Source organism: Oratosquilla oratoria, unplaced genomic scaffold (assembly GCF_046742065.1).
Source record: "Oratosquilla oratoria isolate Oo_2021 unplaced genomic scaffold, ASM4674206v1 SCAFFOLD135, whole genome shotgun sequence".
In the NCBI taxonomy this organism is placed as follows: domain Eukaryota; kingdom Metazoa; phylum Arthropoda; class Malacostraca; order Stomatopoda; family Squillidae; genus Oratosquilla; species Oratosquilla oratoria.
Window position 1 is genome coordinate 201,144 of NW_027467491.1, and position 17,916 is coordinate 219,059.

Genomic DNA, 17,916 nt, shown 5'->3' on the forward strand with positions numbered 1-17,916 from the left:
CTTTTACCCACATTTATCTTTAGCTTTCTTCTATCACATACTCTCCCAAACTCTGCCACCAGCTTCCTCAATCCCTTCTCTGACCCTGCCACAAGCGCAGTGTCGTCCGCAAACAACAGCTGGCTCACCTCCCACTTTTCTCCATTTTCTTTAACCATCTCCAATCCCTGACCCACTACCCTAGCATTCACCTCTTGCACCACCCCATCCATGTATAAGTTGAACAGCCAGGGCGACATAACGCATCCTTGACAAAGTCCCACCTTTACTTCAAACCACTCACTCTCTCCATTTCTAATCCTGACACAAGCTCTACTACTCTCATAAAAACTCTTGACAGCTCCCAAAAGCTTTCCTCCTATCCCATAAATCTGCATAACCTCCCACAGTGCCTTTCTGTCTACCCTATCATAAGCTTTTCCAGATCCATAAAAGCCCAAAAACATCCTTCCCCTTTCCTATAGCTTTCTCACATATCTGTCTTACCACAAAGATCTGATCTACACAACCTCTACCTGTCCTAAATCCACACTGTTCCTCTCCAATTACTCCTTCTGTTCCTCTCCTAATCCTCTCAATCAAGATCCTCCCATAAGCCTTCCCTACTACACTTAACAGGCTAATCCCTCTGAAACTACTACATTCACACTTGTCCCCTTTTCCCTTGTAAAGAGGAACTATACAGGCACTTCTCCAGTCCTCCGGTACTCTACCCTCTCTCCAGCAAACAAGAAGTATAATTAACATTATTAGCTGATGACAATGCTGAGAGGCAGGAGGAATTGCTAATGGAGTCTCTGGGTGCTATTGTTTTAGATTCAGGATGTACAACGACAGTTTGAGGAGAAGATTGGCTACATTCTTACATTGAGACATTATCTCCATACGATAGTGAAAGTATAACAAGAAAGGCATCTTACATTACTTTTCGACTTTGTGATGGGAGACAGATTATATCCCAAGGTAGTGTTCTTATTCCATGCTATATACAGGGATAAAAGGTCATGATCTGTACTGAAGTGGTAGATTGCCATATACCACTACTTATGAGTAGATCAGCAATGAAATGTGGAAGAATGATCTTGAGCTTTGAAACTGATACAATGCAAATGTTCGGTCGGGAAAGTGAGCTGGGAATAACTTCAACTGGACATTATGTTTTCTGGATTGTGAAGGCACCAAATAGAAAGGCAAATTAGTGCTATTTACAGGGCAAGCAAATCAAATATCAAAGAAGGTGCTTAAGCTACACAGACAATTTGCACATTCCACTGCTGATAAATTGATAAGGTTGATTAAAGAGGCTGGCATGCTGGATGAAGCATGGAAACAAAAGATACAGAAAGTCAGTGACAAGTGTGAAATTTGTAAGAAATTTAAGAAAACCCCGGCATGCCCAGTAGTAAGTCTTCCTGCTGGTAGAAAGTTTAATAAAGCAGAGCTTCTAAAAATGTTCAATCTGTCTTAAACATACATATTCTATATTGGTGAAAAGAATTGAGACTGCAAAGGTTGAGTGAGCTGAATTTCCAGAGCTGGGCGCATTCCTCGATGCATTCCGCTTCAGTTTGGCCATGGTGAACACCACCAAACTATTAAAGCTTGAGAGACAAGTTCATACTGAAATAAAAGTCTGGTAGGCCACATACTATACCAAAGAAAAGTTTTGTAGGCCACATACTATACCAGCACCTATATTGCTTTAATAGTTTGGGAGTGCTAACTGCGGCCCAACTAAAGCAGAACACACCAAGGAATACACCCAGCTCTGGTATCTATTATCTTAGATAACCTATTACCCAGTCTAGCTTAACTTATTTTTGGAATCTGTGCCCCAAGATTACCCTATGAGGGGGAGTGGGTGAGGGTGTATGTGTGAAAAATAATTTGACGCAGCCTGAAGGGATTTCTCTCCGTCTTCTCCATTTCTGCATGAGAGTACAGGGGGGGGGGGTTGCAAATTTAATGAATCAGCCTTGTTTTGGATGTGCTGTGTCTTGTGACACTGCTTCTGACCCAAGGCAGGGGGCAAGATAAAGGGATGACCCATCATCCAGGAGGAGCCAAGATAAGATGGAGGGAGGGGGGTGGATGGGAGTGGAGATGGAATGGGTGGGAGTGGTTTTTATGTCCTTACCTCCCTTGTAAGGGGGGGGGGACCCTTTGGTATATGTGTTTATCAATAAAATTTGTGTTGATTAGGAAAGAGGAATTTTATCTAAACCAAGGACCTTACCTTTTCCAGCTGTTTTTGCTAAATATTCCACAAGTTTTCTGAAAATAACAGGTTCATCTAGCACTGCAAGGGTAGATCCTGAATCGTCTCAATTCAGGTTAGCGTCATTCCAATTTTTCGCCGCAGTTGAGAGGAAAAAGTAGGAATTGTGAATGAAGAACCACCCTCATGGACATACTAATTCTGAAAAAAATTACATATATGTATAAGATTTTCCAGCATATACCAGTACTCTTATGTTTAAGGATAATGTCATGCACAGGGTGTTGCATATGGCTGGGACAATATATGTAGGGGGGGGGGGGGCAGCAATTCTAGTCTGAACATGGCCATGCCCACAAGGCTGACAAAACAATTATACAAAAAGGTCAAAGGAGCCCTGAATGTAAATTACCATAATATACAAATTTTGCATTAGAATCAACAGAATATGAAACCTTTTTCCCTTATCCTTTCTACAATAGGGACATTAAATACAATTTATAAAATCTATTTAATTATTTCGCAAGCCACTAGCTAAAACAGCCTATAAGGGATGGCAGAAATGGGAAGTGGTGATGGGGGAGGGGGGTGCATCACTGAGAACTTTGCCCTGGTTTAACGTCACAAACTCCCTTCTATCAGAAGGCAAGGACAGCTAATAATAATGATATGATGATGATCTGGTTTAATGTCACAAACTCCCCCTTAATGGGAGGCTAAGTTGGTGCCCCTCACAGAGGGCTTTGTAGTCTGGACTTTAATGAATCGTGCCCTTGGTTCAACTTCGCTGATGGCAGGATTTGAACCGCCATCCCCTTGACTTTTACCGCAAGTAATGACGCCCTAACGCGCTTAGCCAGCAAGCTTCCATTAACCTCTTCAGTATGGGGCAAAATCTCGCGGGCAGCATTAGCTGCCAGACGTACGATGTGTCGTAATAATACTCGCATCATAAAATATAGTCACCACTTTTATCGATCGTTCTCTCACCCGTGAATTTTGATAACCATAGAAAATGTGATGAAGACAGTTTAGAGAGTATGTCATTATGCAGGGGCAACTACAATAGATATAATCAAGACGCCGATATGGCAGGCTCGCGTATCCGCTTGCTCCTCAGGCCGCCTATGTATGCGGCACCGTATGATGATGATGATAATAATAATGGTGACAATATTAAAGATATAAAAAAAAATAATATTAATAGCAATAATAATAGTAAAATAAACAAAAAAATTAAACTAGTAATTTTGTACAATTATGAACTTTATGACGAACAAGCCAACAAATATTGATAATAATATTAAAAGTACTAAAAATAATACATACTTACATATACCAAGGCTTTTTCCCCCTTACAAGGGAGGTAGCCAAAAAAAAAAGGCATAGAATAATTACCACCCATTCCATCCCTGAATACACTCCACTCCCCTCCACCCTCCCTCTTATCTTAGCACCTCCTGGATGATGGGTCATCCCTGCACCTTGTACACTACCCTGGGTCAGAAGCAGTGTCGCAAGACACAGCACATCCACAGCAAGGCCGCTTCATTAAATCGGCGATCCCCCCTCTCCGTCCCCCCATGCATAAAAGGAGAAGACGGGGAGAAATCCCCTCGGGCTGCGTCAAACCCTGCTCACACACTCCACCCCATGCATCACAACATCATCCATATATAACCACTCTCCACTCACCCCCATCCTCCGCCCCTCCCCTCTTCCCCAGAGCCCCTTTCACCCCATCCACCCACCCCATCCCAGGGTAGTAATAATAATAAGAATAACAATAATAATAGTGATGATAATAATAACCCAACTTTATGACAAACAAGCCATTAAAGTTGAATTTAATCCCCCCCCCCCCAACTCACCTCTCACTGGTTGACTACAAATGAAAGGGTATTTGAGTGTGCATGCAATATCCCTGCTTTCGTAGTTACACATCTTCTCTTCCTTCTTCACTGGGTAGCTGGCAGGCCACATGCGATTCTCCACTGATGAACGATCCAACCAAATCCAGAGGCGGTGAGTACCGGAAAGAGTGTTGTTTGCGCCCACCCACTTAGAACATGAATCTGAAAAGTTTACCAGATAAACTAATGAATTTTCAAGTAATAGAGACTAGGACTATATTACCTGATCTAAAGAAAAAAATGGAAGATTTTTGCTATAAAAAGTATATTTGATTGAATAAGTGGTGCCGGAAGGTTTGGAATTTTGTCTTAACCACTTCAGTACGAGTCAAATTCTTGTGCACAGCATTGGCTGCCATATGTACAATGCATCACACCACTTGCATTATAAAATATAAAGTCACTGCTGTATTACTCGTTCTATTTTAATCTGAGTAATAATAAAGAGAGAAAATGTGATCAAACCAGTTCACAGAATCTAGGGGTAAGTCATATACAACTACAAAAAATAGATAATCAAGACACAAACGCTGGCATCCTCGTATATGTACCCGCTCACGCCTCATGACGCCTCCTTGGGTGTCATCATACCGAAGTGGTTCAATAATATCACAAACATCTAGATTCAGAGCCCGAAACCCCCTCCACATGACAGGCCGACACCAAATCTGCAAACTTCACCGTCACATCAAAGTAACTGAGATATCAGCTGAATGAAATTGTCTGGAATGGGATAGAACTAGTTTTTAGTGTGCCACTGTAGTAAAGAGATTAATTGAGATACAGTAAAATTCCTCTTATCCGACCTTGGTGGAACCTACCCTAGATCGGATGTTTGGACGTAAACTAACAGATTATAAAAAAAAAAAAAAAAAAAAAAATGGTTTGGGACACTTTCACTTATTTATGGTACAATAAAGCATAATAAACAACACAACAGAGTGGAGGAGAAACAACCACCAATGGCAAAATGTAAGCAAACGCTGAAATACCTGCAATAACAGCAGCCAACCTGAGCACCATGAGTCGGTAGTGGTGATAGCAACAACTAAACCTCCACTTGATGGTCGGATGTTTGGACAGATTCAACTTTTTATCCGACTTGGGATATTGAAGAAGAAACTCGGATGTTCGAAGGTCGGATAAAAGGAATTTTACTGTAGTCTTAATCCCTCCAGCACAAGCCCCCACCCTCAGCTAAGTAGGATAATTGAGCAAAATAGAGGAAATTTTTTGTAAAATGCATCACCATAGCTTAGAGCAGCGTTTCTCAACCTGGGGGGGTGCTGAAATCAATTATATATGTATCATTGATTACCCAGTTGTGCATATTTGACTTTTTCCATGCTATTTTATTTTTCTAGGGTGTTCTTATTTCTTCTACAAACAATATTGTCAATTTGTTTCAGTTCTAAGGAATCATGAAAATAAATCATCAAGCAGTACACTTCACTTTCTTTTATCCTTCTAATAACACAATAAGAATGCTGGACTGCTTAGACATGACGACAGGGGGTGTGCTATGGTCGGAAAAGGTTGGGAAACACTGGATCAGAGGTTAATACTGCAAAGAAAGGGTTTCATTTTAGGCTTTCACCAATGAACAGAAACTCCATCAATGTCAAAGTTACTGTACTTCAAATTATTAGTCTATGAGGATCCATTATTACCTTTAAGTTTCAGGTACTTTCTAATGTTTTTAGTCTCAGCTTCGTTTGAGAAGACGGCTAGTGTTCCATGGAAGGCTGCGCATGTCTGTTCAGCTTTATTCCAGTCTGTGGCATGGTTGTTGTTGTCGGACATGTAAATCACTGATGCTCAATCTTCACCCATTCTTGTGGGCACCCAGTCGATTTATCTGAAATAAAAGTCAACATGACATCTGATTATTTAAACAATGCTCATCAACACGATTGTACAATAATACTTAAAGCTTAATATTCATATTCAGTTGCAGATGAATGTCATAGGAATAAAATCTTTATTAAAACATCTGATTATTCAAACAATGCTCCCCAATATGATTGTAGGATAATACTTGAAGCTTAATATTTATATCCATGTGCAGATGAATGTCATAGGAATAAGATCTTTATTAAAGCATCTTGGCTATTCCAATGTTCAGTCTCAGTATGACAATTAATGGAACACAATGTAGCATACCTATATAAGGCTTTGGCTGAGGTTTTGCATCTCCACCTAAATAATAGAGGGGTTCGCGCTGACACATGTAATTCACCCATGATCCACGTCCATAGTCATTAAAAGGTAAACTGCTTTCCTGGGTCAATGTACATCCACTCCTCTGATGACAAAAATGCATTTGCTGAAGTCCACTTGGAAGGAAGAACTTTGCTTCCACTCAACCAGGTCCAGGACCCGTGGTGTAGGTCAAAGTCGCTTGCAGCTCCCACCTAATCAATTGTCACTGAAACAACGTTCAAGTCATTAATATTTTTGTCATTATGACTTAAGGAAATAAACTTTCCTATTAGGATTCGAACCCTCGCTCGAGCAGCTTGCTTTGTACAAGACCATACATACCATCATGTCACCATGATGGTACTGTCTTTGTCTTGTAAAAAGCAAGCTGCTCAGGCAAGGGTTTGAATCCTAGTAGGAGAGTTTATTTCCTTAAGTCAGTGGTCCCCAACCTTTTGGCTACATCTGTCATTATAAACACAGCAGAGGGTGCCTTCCCCCAAAGAGAGAGAGAGAGAGTGTCGTATGTAGCATTCGTCTGTCCCACACCCTCACTCACTTACTCACTCCTCCCCTCCAACACATTCTCTCTCTTTGTCTCTCATGATAGGGTCCCGAGGGCGCCATGGCGCCTGCGAGCTACAGGTTGGGGACCACTGCCTTAAGTCATAAAATTGACAAAGCTATAATAGTGCAATGACATACACATAAAAACACTTACGTTACTATCATTATCAATAGAATCATACAAGCTAGGAACCAATGATGTGGACCTGCATGTGGTAGTCCTGCAAGATGGACAACAAAACAGGGAATTGTCTCCTTGCTACCCATCTTCAAAACCTGTCAACACAGACACCTCTTTCTGCAGGCGTAGCAATGAGGGGCTGACACTCAATTCATGAGCCAAGCCCAAAACTTTTAGCAACTTCCAGAGCTGGGTGCGCTCCTCAGTGCATTCCCCGGTGCGTTCCGCTTTAGCTTGGTCATGGTTAGCGCTCCCAAACTATCGAAGTTTAAGAGACAGGAGGTTCATACCGAAACAAAAGTCTGGTAGGCCACATAGTATACCAAAGAAAAATTTTGTGGGCCACATACTATACTGGCACCTATATTGCTTTAGTAGTTTGGGAGTGCTAACCACGGCCAAACTAAGGTGGAACACACCAAGAAACACACTTCTGGAACAAAGAAGAGAAAGAGATCTACTATTTATACATACATACATATACCAAGGCTTTTTCCCCCTTACAAGGGGGGTAGCCAAAAAGGAAAAGGCATAAAATCTTTCCCACCCATTCCATCCCTGAATACACTCCACACCCCTCCACCCTCCCTCTTATCTTAGCACTTCCTGGAGGATGGGTCATCCCTGCACCTTGTCCACTGCCCTGGGTCAGAGGCAGTGTTGCAAGACACAGCACATCCACAGCAAGGCCGCTTCATTAAATTGGTGACCCCCCTCTCCATCCCCCCATGCATAACAGAAGACAGGGAGAAATCCCTTCAGGCTGCGTCAAATTTTGCTCACACATACAACCACTCCCCCACCCATTCCACCTCATACATCACAACGTCGTCCATATACAACCATTCTCCATTCAGCCCTATCTTCTGTCCTCTCCCATCCTTCCTCAACAGACATTCCCCTCTTCCCCAAAACCCCCTTCACCCCATCCATCCACCTCATCCTAGGACGTCCCCACATGTTCACTCCCACCACATCTGCCTTCCATACCTCTTTTACTAGTCTTTCTTCACTCATTCTTTCCATGTGTCCAAACCATCCTAATACTCTTTCATCAACCCTATCTCCCAACTCCCTTTCCACCCCTGTTCTCCTCACCTCCTCATTTCTCACTCTATCTAGCCTAGTAACCCCCATCATACTTCTCAGACACCTCATCTCAAAAACATTCAAACTCCTTCTCTTTTCCTCTCTTATGTTCCATGTATCCTGGATGACGGGTCATCCCTGCACCTTGCCCACCACCCTGGGTCAGAAGCAGTGTCGCAAGACACAGCACATCCACAGCAAGGCCGCTTCATTTAATCGGCGACCCCCCTTGCATATAAGGAGAGGACGGGGAGAAATCCCTTCGGGCTGCGTCAAAATTTACTCACACATACTACCCCACCCCCCACCCCCCTGCCCATTCCTCCTCATGCAATCACAACATCATCCATATACAACCATTCTCCACTCACCTCTGTCTTCCGTCCTCTCCCTTCCTTCCTCAACAGACATTCCCCTCTTCCCCAAAGCCCCCTTCACCCCATCCATCCACCTCATCCTAGGACATCCCCTCATGTTCACTCCCTCCACATCTGCCTTCCATACCTCTTTTACTAGTCTTTCTTCACTCATTCTTTCCATGTGTCCAAACCATCCTAATATTCTTTCATCAACCCTATCTCCCAAATCCTTTTTCACCCCTGTTCTCCTCCTCACCTCCTCATTTCTCACTCTATCCAGCCTAGTAACCTCCACCATACTTCTCAGACACCTCATCTCAAAAACATTCAAACTCCTTCTCTCTTCTTCTCTTATGTTCCACGTTTCTGCCCCATACAGTGCTGTTGGCACAATCACTCCTTCATACAGTCTCCTCTTCGCATCCATTCCCAAATGTCTATTCCTCATTACACTCTTTAATCCACCAAGGCATTTACTCGCTTCTCTCAATCTACATTCTACCTCCACCTTCACTCCACCTTTTCCTGCTACACTTGCACCCAAGTATCTAAAACTATCCACTTCCTCCAGTCGCTCTCCCTTAATGTTCACTTCCAGGGATGAAATGGGTGGGAGTTTTTTATGCCTTTCCCTTTTTGGCTACCTCCCTTGTAAAGGGGAAAAAGCCTTGGTATATGTATGTATGTATGTGCCATGTTTCTGCCCCATACAGTGCTGTTGGCACAATCACTCCTTCATACAGTCTCCTCTTAACATCCATTCCCAAATGTCTATTCCTCATTACACTCTTCAATCCACCAAGGCATTTACTCGCTTCTCTCAATCTACATTCTACCTCCATCTTCACTACACCTTTTCCTGCCACATTTGCACCCAAGTATCTAAAACTATCCACTTCCTCCAGTTGCTCTCCCTCAATGCTCACTTCTAGTCTATTGCCACTTTCACCCCTTGTACATCTCATCACCTTACTTTTACCCACACTTATCTTTAGCTCTCTTCTATCACATACTCTCCCAAACTCTGTCACCAACTTCCTCAGTCCCTCCTCCGATCCTGCCACAAGCGCTGTGTCCTTAGCAAACAACAACTGGCTCACCTCCCTCTTTTCTCCATTTTCTTTAACCATCTCCAATCCCTGACCCACTACCCTTGCATTTACCTCTCGCACTAACCCCATCCATGTATAAGTTGAATAGCCAGGGCGACATAACGCATCCTTGACGAAGTCCCACCTTTACCTCAAACCACTCACCCTCTCCATTTCTTATCCTGACACAAGCTCTACTGCTCTCATAAAAACTCTTGACAGCTCCTAGAAGCTTTCCTCCTATCCCATATATCTGCATAACCTCCCACAGTGCCTTTCTGTCTACCCTATTGTAAGCCTTTTCCAGATCCATAAAAGCCCAAAAAACATAATTCCCCTTTCCTATAGCTTTCTCACATATTTGTCTTACCACAAAGATCTGATCTACACAACCTCTACCCATCCTAAATCCACACTGTTCCTCACCAATTACTCCCTCTGTTCCTCTCCTAATCCTCTCAATCAAGATCCTCCCATAAGCCTTCCCAACTACACTTAACAAGCTAATCCCTCTGAAACTACTACATTCACACTTGTCCCCTTTTCCCTTGTAAAGTGGAACTATGCAGGCACTCCTCCAGTCCTCCGGCACTCTACCCTCTCTCCAGCAAACATTAAATAACCTCACCAGCCAGGCCACCATCACTGTACCTCCTTTTTTTTTAAGACATTCTGAATGGCATCCATCCAGACCAGGTGCCTTACCTGCTTTCATCATCTTAACAACTGCCTGGAGGAAGTGGATAGTTTTAGTTACTTGGGTGCAAATGTGGCAGGAAAAGGTGGAGTGGAGGTAGAGTGTAGATTGAGAGAAGTGAGTAAATGCCTTGGAGGATTAAAAAGTGTGGATGCTAAAAGAAGACTGTATAAAGGAGTGATTGTGCCAACAGCACTGTATGGGGGAGAAACATGGAACATAAGAGAGGAAGAGAGAAGGAGATTGAATGTGCTCAAGATGAAGTGTCTGAGAAGTATGATGGGGGTTACTAGGCTGGATAGAGTGAGAAATGAGGAGGAGAATAGGGGTGGAAAGGGGGTTGGGAGATAGGGTAGATGAAAGAGTATTAGGATGGTTTAGACACATGGAAAGAATGAGTGAAGAAAGACTAGTAAAAGAGGTATGGAAGGCAGATGTGGAGGGAGTGAACATGAGGGGACAACTTAGGATGAGATGGATGGATGGGGTGAAGGTAAAGAGGGCTTTGGGGAAGAGGGGAAGGTCTGTTGAGGAAGGATGGGAGAGGACAAAAGACAGGGGTGAATGGAGAATGGTTGTATATGGATGATGTTATGCATGAGGTGGAATGGGTGGGGGGATAGGGGGTGAGGTAGTAAGTGTGAGCAAAATTTGATGCAGCCCGAAGGGATTTCTCCCCCGTCTTCTCTTTTTATGCATGGGGGGATGGAGAGGGGGGGTCGCCGATTTAATGAAGCGGCCTTGCTGTGGATGTGCTGTGACTTGCGACACTGCCTCTGACCCAGGGCAGTGGACAAGGTGCAGGGATGACCTGTCATCCAAGAGGTGCTAAGATGGAAGGGAGGGTGGAGTGTATTTACGGATGGAATGGGTGGGAATGATTTTATGCTTATTTCTTTTTGGCTACCTCCCTTGTAAGGGGGAAAAAGCCTTGGTATATGTATGTACTGACCTGCACCAGCACTTTTTGCCATGCTCGACTGAAACTCTTGAAAAACGTCCAAGTCGTCAAATACGGCAAGACTTGCATTGAAGTTGTTGTTGCAAGCCACACTAGCTGCACTCCAAGATTTCTTGGAAAGTGCAATGTGAAGACACACTCTGTTCACATAAAACTAGCCATATGGACAAGGTTTTCCTGGAAAGAAAATACCATGGAAATTAATGTTCTCACCAAAATACCTGTGTCTCTTATTATATTTTCATGACAGGATTCAAGAAAAAACTTGATGCTGAAAGATACAAAGGTTGGTCACTATGAGCATAGCTCCCTCCCCACATAATGCAACTAGGTAAATACAGGCCAATTTTAGATGCACCCTTACTCAGATTTTCCTTTTTACAAATATAGGGATACTTGTAGGTACAAGCAATGTCTCGTGGGGCTGATATTTAGCTGTGTTCCATACAGCCATACAACCCATGTTGTTGGTTGTTCTGTAAGATGATCAAATAAATACATACACATAAATACATGCATACAGAAGAAACACAAGGGGACACGAGAAGAAACTTAAGAAGGACAGTTACAGAAGAGATTTGAAAAAGAACAGCTTTCCACACAGAATAATAGATACATGGAATAAATTGAAAGAGAAAACGGTGAGTGCTAAAACTAAACATGATTTTAAGAAAGAACTGGATGCAGAAAGATACAACTGTGGGTCACTACCAGCATAGCTCTTCCCCTGCAACATACAACTAGGTAAATACATATACCAATGGTTCTTTTCCCCTTACAAGGGAGGTAGCCAAAAAACAAAGGCATAAAGACCACTCCCACCCATTCCATCCCCACATACTCCACTCCCGTCCACCCCCCTCCCTCCCTCCCTCTTATCTTGGCTCCTCCTGGATGATGGGTCATCCTTGCATCACGCCCACAAACAAATCAACCAAAAAATACATACATGACAAAAGAGAGAATAAGAAAATGAGAGAAAATAAGTGTTGGTTTCTTTGAACAAGTGTCAAAATTGAAGAATTTGCTACTTAAAATTGTTGTGACCTATATTAATAAAATTCATACCTAATTAAAGCTTAAGCAGTAAAAACACAATCAATGTAATACTAAGCAAGAACTTTATGTTCATTGGCCATGACAAATCTTTTATTTCTTGGTATTTGACAAAGGCAAAAAAATAAGCACAACAATGTAGTTCATCCTTTCATTGCATGGCATTTTTGAAAGTGTATCCTTTCTGATAGTGCTTCCACTTTAAATCCTTTCAGCACTTACGGTAAATAGTAATAGGAGGGGAACAGTCATTGGTTGTCAGCCATTGATACGTTTAAAGGTGGAAGACATACAGATGAGGTTGCGATAGTAAAATTTTGGGCAATGATCTTACTGCAAGAACAGAAGGAGGATGTTTTGGTGAGTTTGTCACCTTAATTAATTGTAAGGTACGTGTGAACTGATTTTACACGTGGCAGGAGCCGATATATATATATATATATATATATATATATATATATATATATATATATATATATATATATATATATATATATATATATATATATACATATATGACACACAGGAAACCACAGTCAGAGAAAATAAACTTCAAATGAAAAAAAGATTCTATATTTCGGCTGTCAACTGTAGCCCTCTTCAGGAAAGTACATAAGACAGAAGACAAAGGGGACTTATAAGCTACAGAAACACAGGAAAGAGAGAGGACGTGTTTCTGTAGCTTATAAGTCCCCTTTGTCCTCTGTCGTATGTACTTTCCTGAAGAGGGCTACAGTTGACAGCCAAAATATAGAATCTTCTTTCATTCAAAGTTTATTTTCTCTGACTGTGGGTTTCCTGTGACAAGTCATTTACAAATGTGCTACCACATTTCTGTTTAGAAATATATATGTATATATATATATACAGTGCTTGACAAGGAAGTACAAACGGTAAGCAAGAATGAGTGATGAGGAGAATGAATGAATTATAAATCAATAAACAAAAGCTCACTTCGTACCTCTAATACTTTGATGGGTGGCCTTTACGTGCAATGATCTCACGAAGGCGGTTTGGAATGGAAGTGGCGTACTTGGCAAGATGTGCAGGGGTTATACTAGCACAGGATTGGCGAATGGCTGCCTCGAGCTTGGGCACAGAGCTCGTATCTTTACCCTGCAGGTCTTGTTTAATGTGCTTCCACAGGTTTTCTATTGGGTCAGGACTATTGCCTGGCCAGTCTGCTATGTAAGGTATATGACAGTCTTTAAGCCACTGAGTAACACTGGGCATTATCTTGTTGAAAGATGTAAAGATGTTAGCACCTGAGCTCTTAAAAGAATCCTCCAGGTGGTCGTTTAAGAGTTCATAATAAACATATTGGTTCACTTCTACATTTTTCGGAAGTACAACAAGGCTCCCAAGTCCTCTTCCACTAAAACTTCCCCATACCATGAGAGAATCAGGGTGTATCACTGTTTGTTGAACGTACCGGGGGTTAAGAGGGTCGCTACCCGCACGCCGATACACGTTTCCACCCCTATTGCCAGTCACAGTAAAGGTGGACTCATCATTCCAGAGAATATCCAGCCACTTGTCATCATCCCACTGAAGATATTTCTTGCAAAACTCGACCCTATGGCACCTCTGGTTAAGAGTGAGAAGAGGCTTCTTCACCGGGTGGTGGCTTCTGTACCCAAGGTCATGAATGCAGCGGCTAACTATTTGCACACTAACCTCCCCAAAGAGTCCCGGGTTACTTTCTTTTATTTTTCTGGCGGTAACACGTGGACTATGCTCTAACTGTCTCTTGATAACATTAGTAGCACGAGGGGATGTCTTTTTGGGGTACTTTTTCCTTGGTTTGTAACTGGGTGTGTCACAGCTACCTTCCCTCTTAAAAATGGCAACCCACTTGCACACAGACGTCTTGCCAACCCCAACCTGCTCTATTATTTCCTTTGTTTGGTGATCAGGTTTATGTAAAGCTATGATCTGGGTTATTGTCTCTTGTGATAAATACTTGTTCTTGCCCATATTAAGGCTAGAAAGCACCTCTGTCTGCAAAAAAAAAACACTGGCCGCCTAGGTGGCGTCACCAGAACACACAGAACAAAAAGCCTTCCCACGAAGGCTATGAGGCAACTGAGGGATGATTGATAGCATGCATCATAAATGCTACCCTTAGCTCTGCCCACTTGTCCATTCGCACTTCCTTGTCCATATCATTTACCCCGCTCCTAGGGTCTTTCCATTTTGGAGAAAGAAGTACGAATGGTGGCGGCCCCATCCATATTTTCTTATCAAGTACTGTATATATATATATACGGCAAGGGTAGTGACCCATGGCGTGTAATTACATAATTGCACAGGACTAGGTTAGGTTAGGTCAAGCAGGGTCACCATGTCAAAGGAGCATCAGGTCTAGCCATGTAGGCGACTTGACGTGCACTCCATGCCATATGGTTGTCGTGGCTATACAGGCCCATCTGGAAAGTGTCAACCACTCAGAGTTGCATTTCCAGATTGAGATGAGAAGTTGATATGTTTTACTCTCAATAAAGATCTTTGCAACTGAAATATGGACACAGCAGCTGGATGTCCAAAACAAATTCAGGCATTAGAACATAAAAAGGCACCTATATGCCAAATCTTCTCTAAGATTGAAAAGTTATTACAAGTGTAACAAGGAATGCAACAAAAACTGTGAAAAGTGTCCTTTTCAGAAATGCTCAGAAGCAAAGCATGGAAATGGTATGTATGTAATCCTTTATAAATAGGATTGAACAGAAAGGTGATGTTCATTTATTCTGTAACACTCATTATGTTTGTTTACATTCTTGTACTTATACCACTTATACCTATAAAGGAACGAAGAAGCCCAAAAGTTTCTCTAAGAACCACCACAAATTAGTGCCAAGAATGGGATCTACAAAGTATATACTACCCAGAGGTATGTAGCAGTCATAGTACAAATACAACAAACTGGCAACAAGGATGGGATCTACAAAATACAGACATATCTAACAATATATACTTACTACCCACAGGAATGTACATACATATATCAAGGGTTTATCCCCCTTATAAGGGAGGTAGCCAAAAAAAACAAAGGCATAAAACCACTACCACCCATTCCATCCCTAACATACTCCACTCCCCTCTACCCTCTTCCCTGCCTCTTATCTTGGCACCTCCTGGATGATGGGTCATCCCTGCATCCTGTCCACTGCCCTGGGTCAGAGGCAGTGTCACAAGACTCAGCACATCCACAGCAAGGCTGCTTCATTAATTCGGTGATCCCCCTCTCTGTCCCCTTGTGCAGAAAAGGAGAAGACGGAGAAATCCCTTCGGGCTGCGTCAACTTATTTCTCATACATGATGGATGATGATATAAAAACAAAAGTTTATATAAAATACATGTTTTTGTCTATTTAAGACTTTAAAAATGTCTTAAATTGACAAATATAGAAGGTGGCAAGATGAAAAGTTAAGGCTAGAGTAGCGAGTTTATTCAAAGCCAGACGTTTTGACCTTTATGGTCTTCCTCAGTGGACTGAGGAAGACCGTAAAGGTCAAAACGTCTGGCTCTGAATAAACTCACTACTCTAGCCTTAACTTTTCATTTTGCCACCTCATCTCTATATATGTAGAGAAAATAATTTTTGTCAATAAATGTTGTACCATTCATTAGTTATGAATGGAACGAATATAGCACAAGGTCTGGGTAATAAGATGTTTATGGCAATTCAACCTTCTATAAAGATAAATTAATAGAAAATAAATGAATAAAATAAATCTGTGCTCTAAACTATTCAGCAAGCTCTTGGGTCATGAAGTTAAAAAACAATATGAATAAATAATACATGACTGTTGACAAAAATATAAAAATGTAAGCACTGGCATACTGATTCTTGGGGAAATGCTGAGAAATAATTTTTGTCAATAAATATTGCATCATTTAAAATTCAACAATGAGTGTAATAAAACATAAGATCTAGGTAACAAAACAATTTTGTCAATTCAGTCTTAAAAAAAAAAAAAAAAAAAAAAAAAAACTATTTTGCATGATGCCAGCCCCTAAGTTGGAGGTGGGAGATTGCAATGGTCTATTTTTTTATATCAAATTTTATCATCTGGTAGACTGCTGGGAATCCTGTCACAGCACCCATCAAATTCCTTCGGACACAAACCTTACTGAGAAGCCACTCCCCAGAAATTCAAGTCGCATAAGCATGACCAAGTTCACAGAATCTGCCTTACCACAAATTCAAAATATTCCAGATGCAATTACCACATGGAAAGACACTGAACACTTCATCCTGACAACACAACATACCTACCATAAGTTTAATAGATGTTTGGAACAGATTAGATGAGAATGTGGTGTGTGCAAAAACGAGTCTAGATAAAACAAGATATGGAGACAGTACACCACGAGCATAGCTCCCCTTCCCGTAAAATACAACTAGGTAAGTACAACAACTAGGTAAATGAGTGACATGTGGGCCAGACGATGGGACACCATGAGCATAACTCCCCTTCCTGTAAAATACAACTAGGTAAATGAGTGACATGTGGGCCAGATGACAGGACACCATGAGCATAGCTCCCGTTCCCATAAAATACAACTAGGTAAGTTCAACAACTAGGTAAATGAGTGACACGACGTGGGCCAGGCTGAAGGTCACTGACAGAGTTATCTAGCTAGGGGCCATGTGTCTCCTGCAAGAGAGAGAGACCTGGGGGCAACTGACCAATTGACTTTTCAGCAAGTCTTTGGTTCATGAAGTTAAACAGCACATCTTATGAAGAGAACTTGCTTTTTCCCCCTTACAAGGGAGGTAGCCAAAAAACAAAGGAATAAAAATCATTCCTGCTCATTCCATCCCCAATAAACTCCACTCCCCTCCACCCTCTCTCATATCTTGGCATCTCCTGGATATAAAAAAGGAACTTGCGACAGCTGATAATATATATACTGTATATATTATATATATATATATTATATATGTATATATATATATATATGTATGTATATATGTTCTAATTCTTAAAGATACATCTCGGATCTGATTGCTAGCATTATGACATGAAAAGCATAAGGAACAAAGTTGGAGGTGTGCAAACATTATCTGCAAAAAATTAACAAATGAGCTATAAATTTGTTTACTAGGGATAAATCAAGAAAAAATTATTCACCTTACTGACCCATTTTTCTACAAATAATCTGTGTATCTTTAATAAAAAGATGTTTTGGAAAGAAATTAAGAGAGGAAGAGGAGGCGAATCAAGTAGGGAAGAAAAGGTAAAAGGTACAGATGGAGAGTTGATAATGGAAGAGATGGCAGTGAGGGGAAGATGGGCAGAATATTTTAGGGAGTTGCTGAATGTGAAGGAGGATAGGGAAGGAAAGATAGCTGCAGTGGGAAATACGAAGAAAATGAGAGTGATGAGTGAGGAGAATGGAGGAGAAATAAGGAAGGATGAGGTGAAGGCAGTTGTAAAGATGATGAAAGCAGGTAAGGCACCTGGTCTGGATGGATGTCATGCAGAATGTCTGAAAAAGGGAGGTTCAGTGATGGTGGACTGGTTGGTGAGATTATTTAATGTTTGCTGGAGAGAGGGTAGAGTACCGGAGG

At 41.7% G+C, this 17,916-nt stretch overlaps 1 protein-coding gene across 4 annotated transcripts in view; it reads left to right on the forward strand.

The window, feature by feature from the left end:
- The window catches only part of LOC143022662 (uncharacterized), a 62,783-nt gene that overhangs the window by 19,588 nt on the left and 25,279 nt on the right, over positions 1-17,916 (forward strand). Inside the window, exon 1 of one of the 4 annotated variants that reach the window (XM_076180989.1) lies at positions 15,133-15,227. The exons of the other annotated variants lie outside the window; for them this stretch is intronic. The gene's annotated coding sequence lies outside the window, so the exon portion shown is untranslated. Of the gene's footprint in view, positions 1-15,132; positions 15,228-17,916 lie in introns of those variants that run through there. 4 annotated transcript variants of the gene reach the window in all.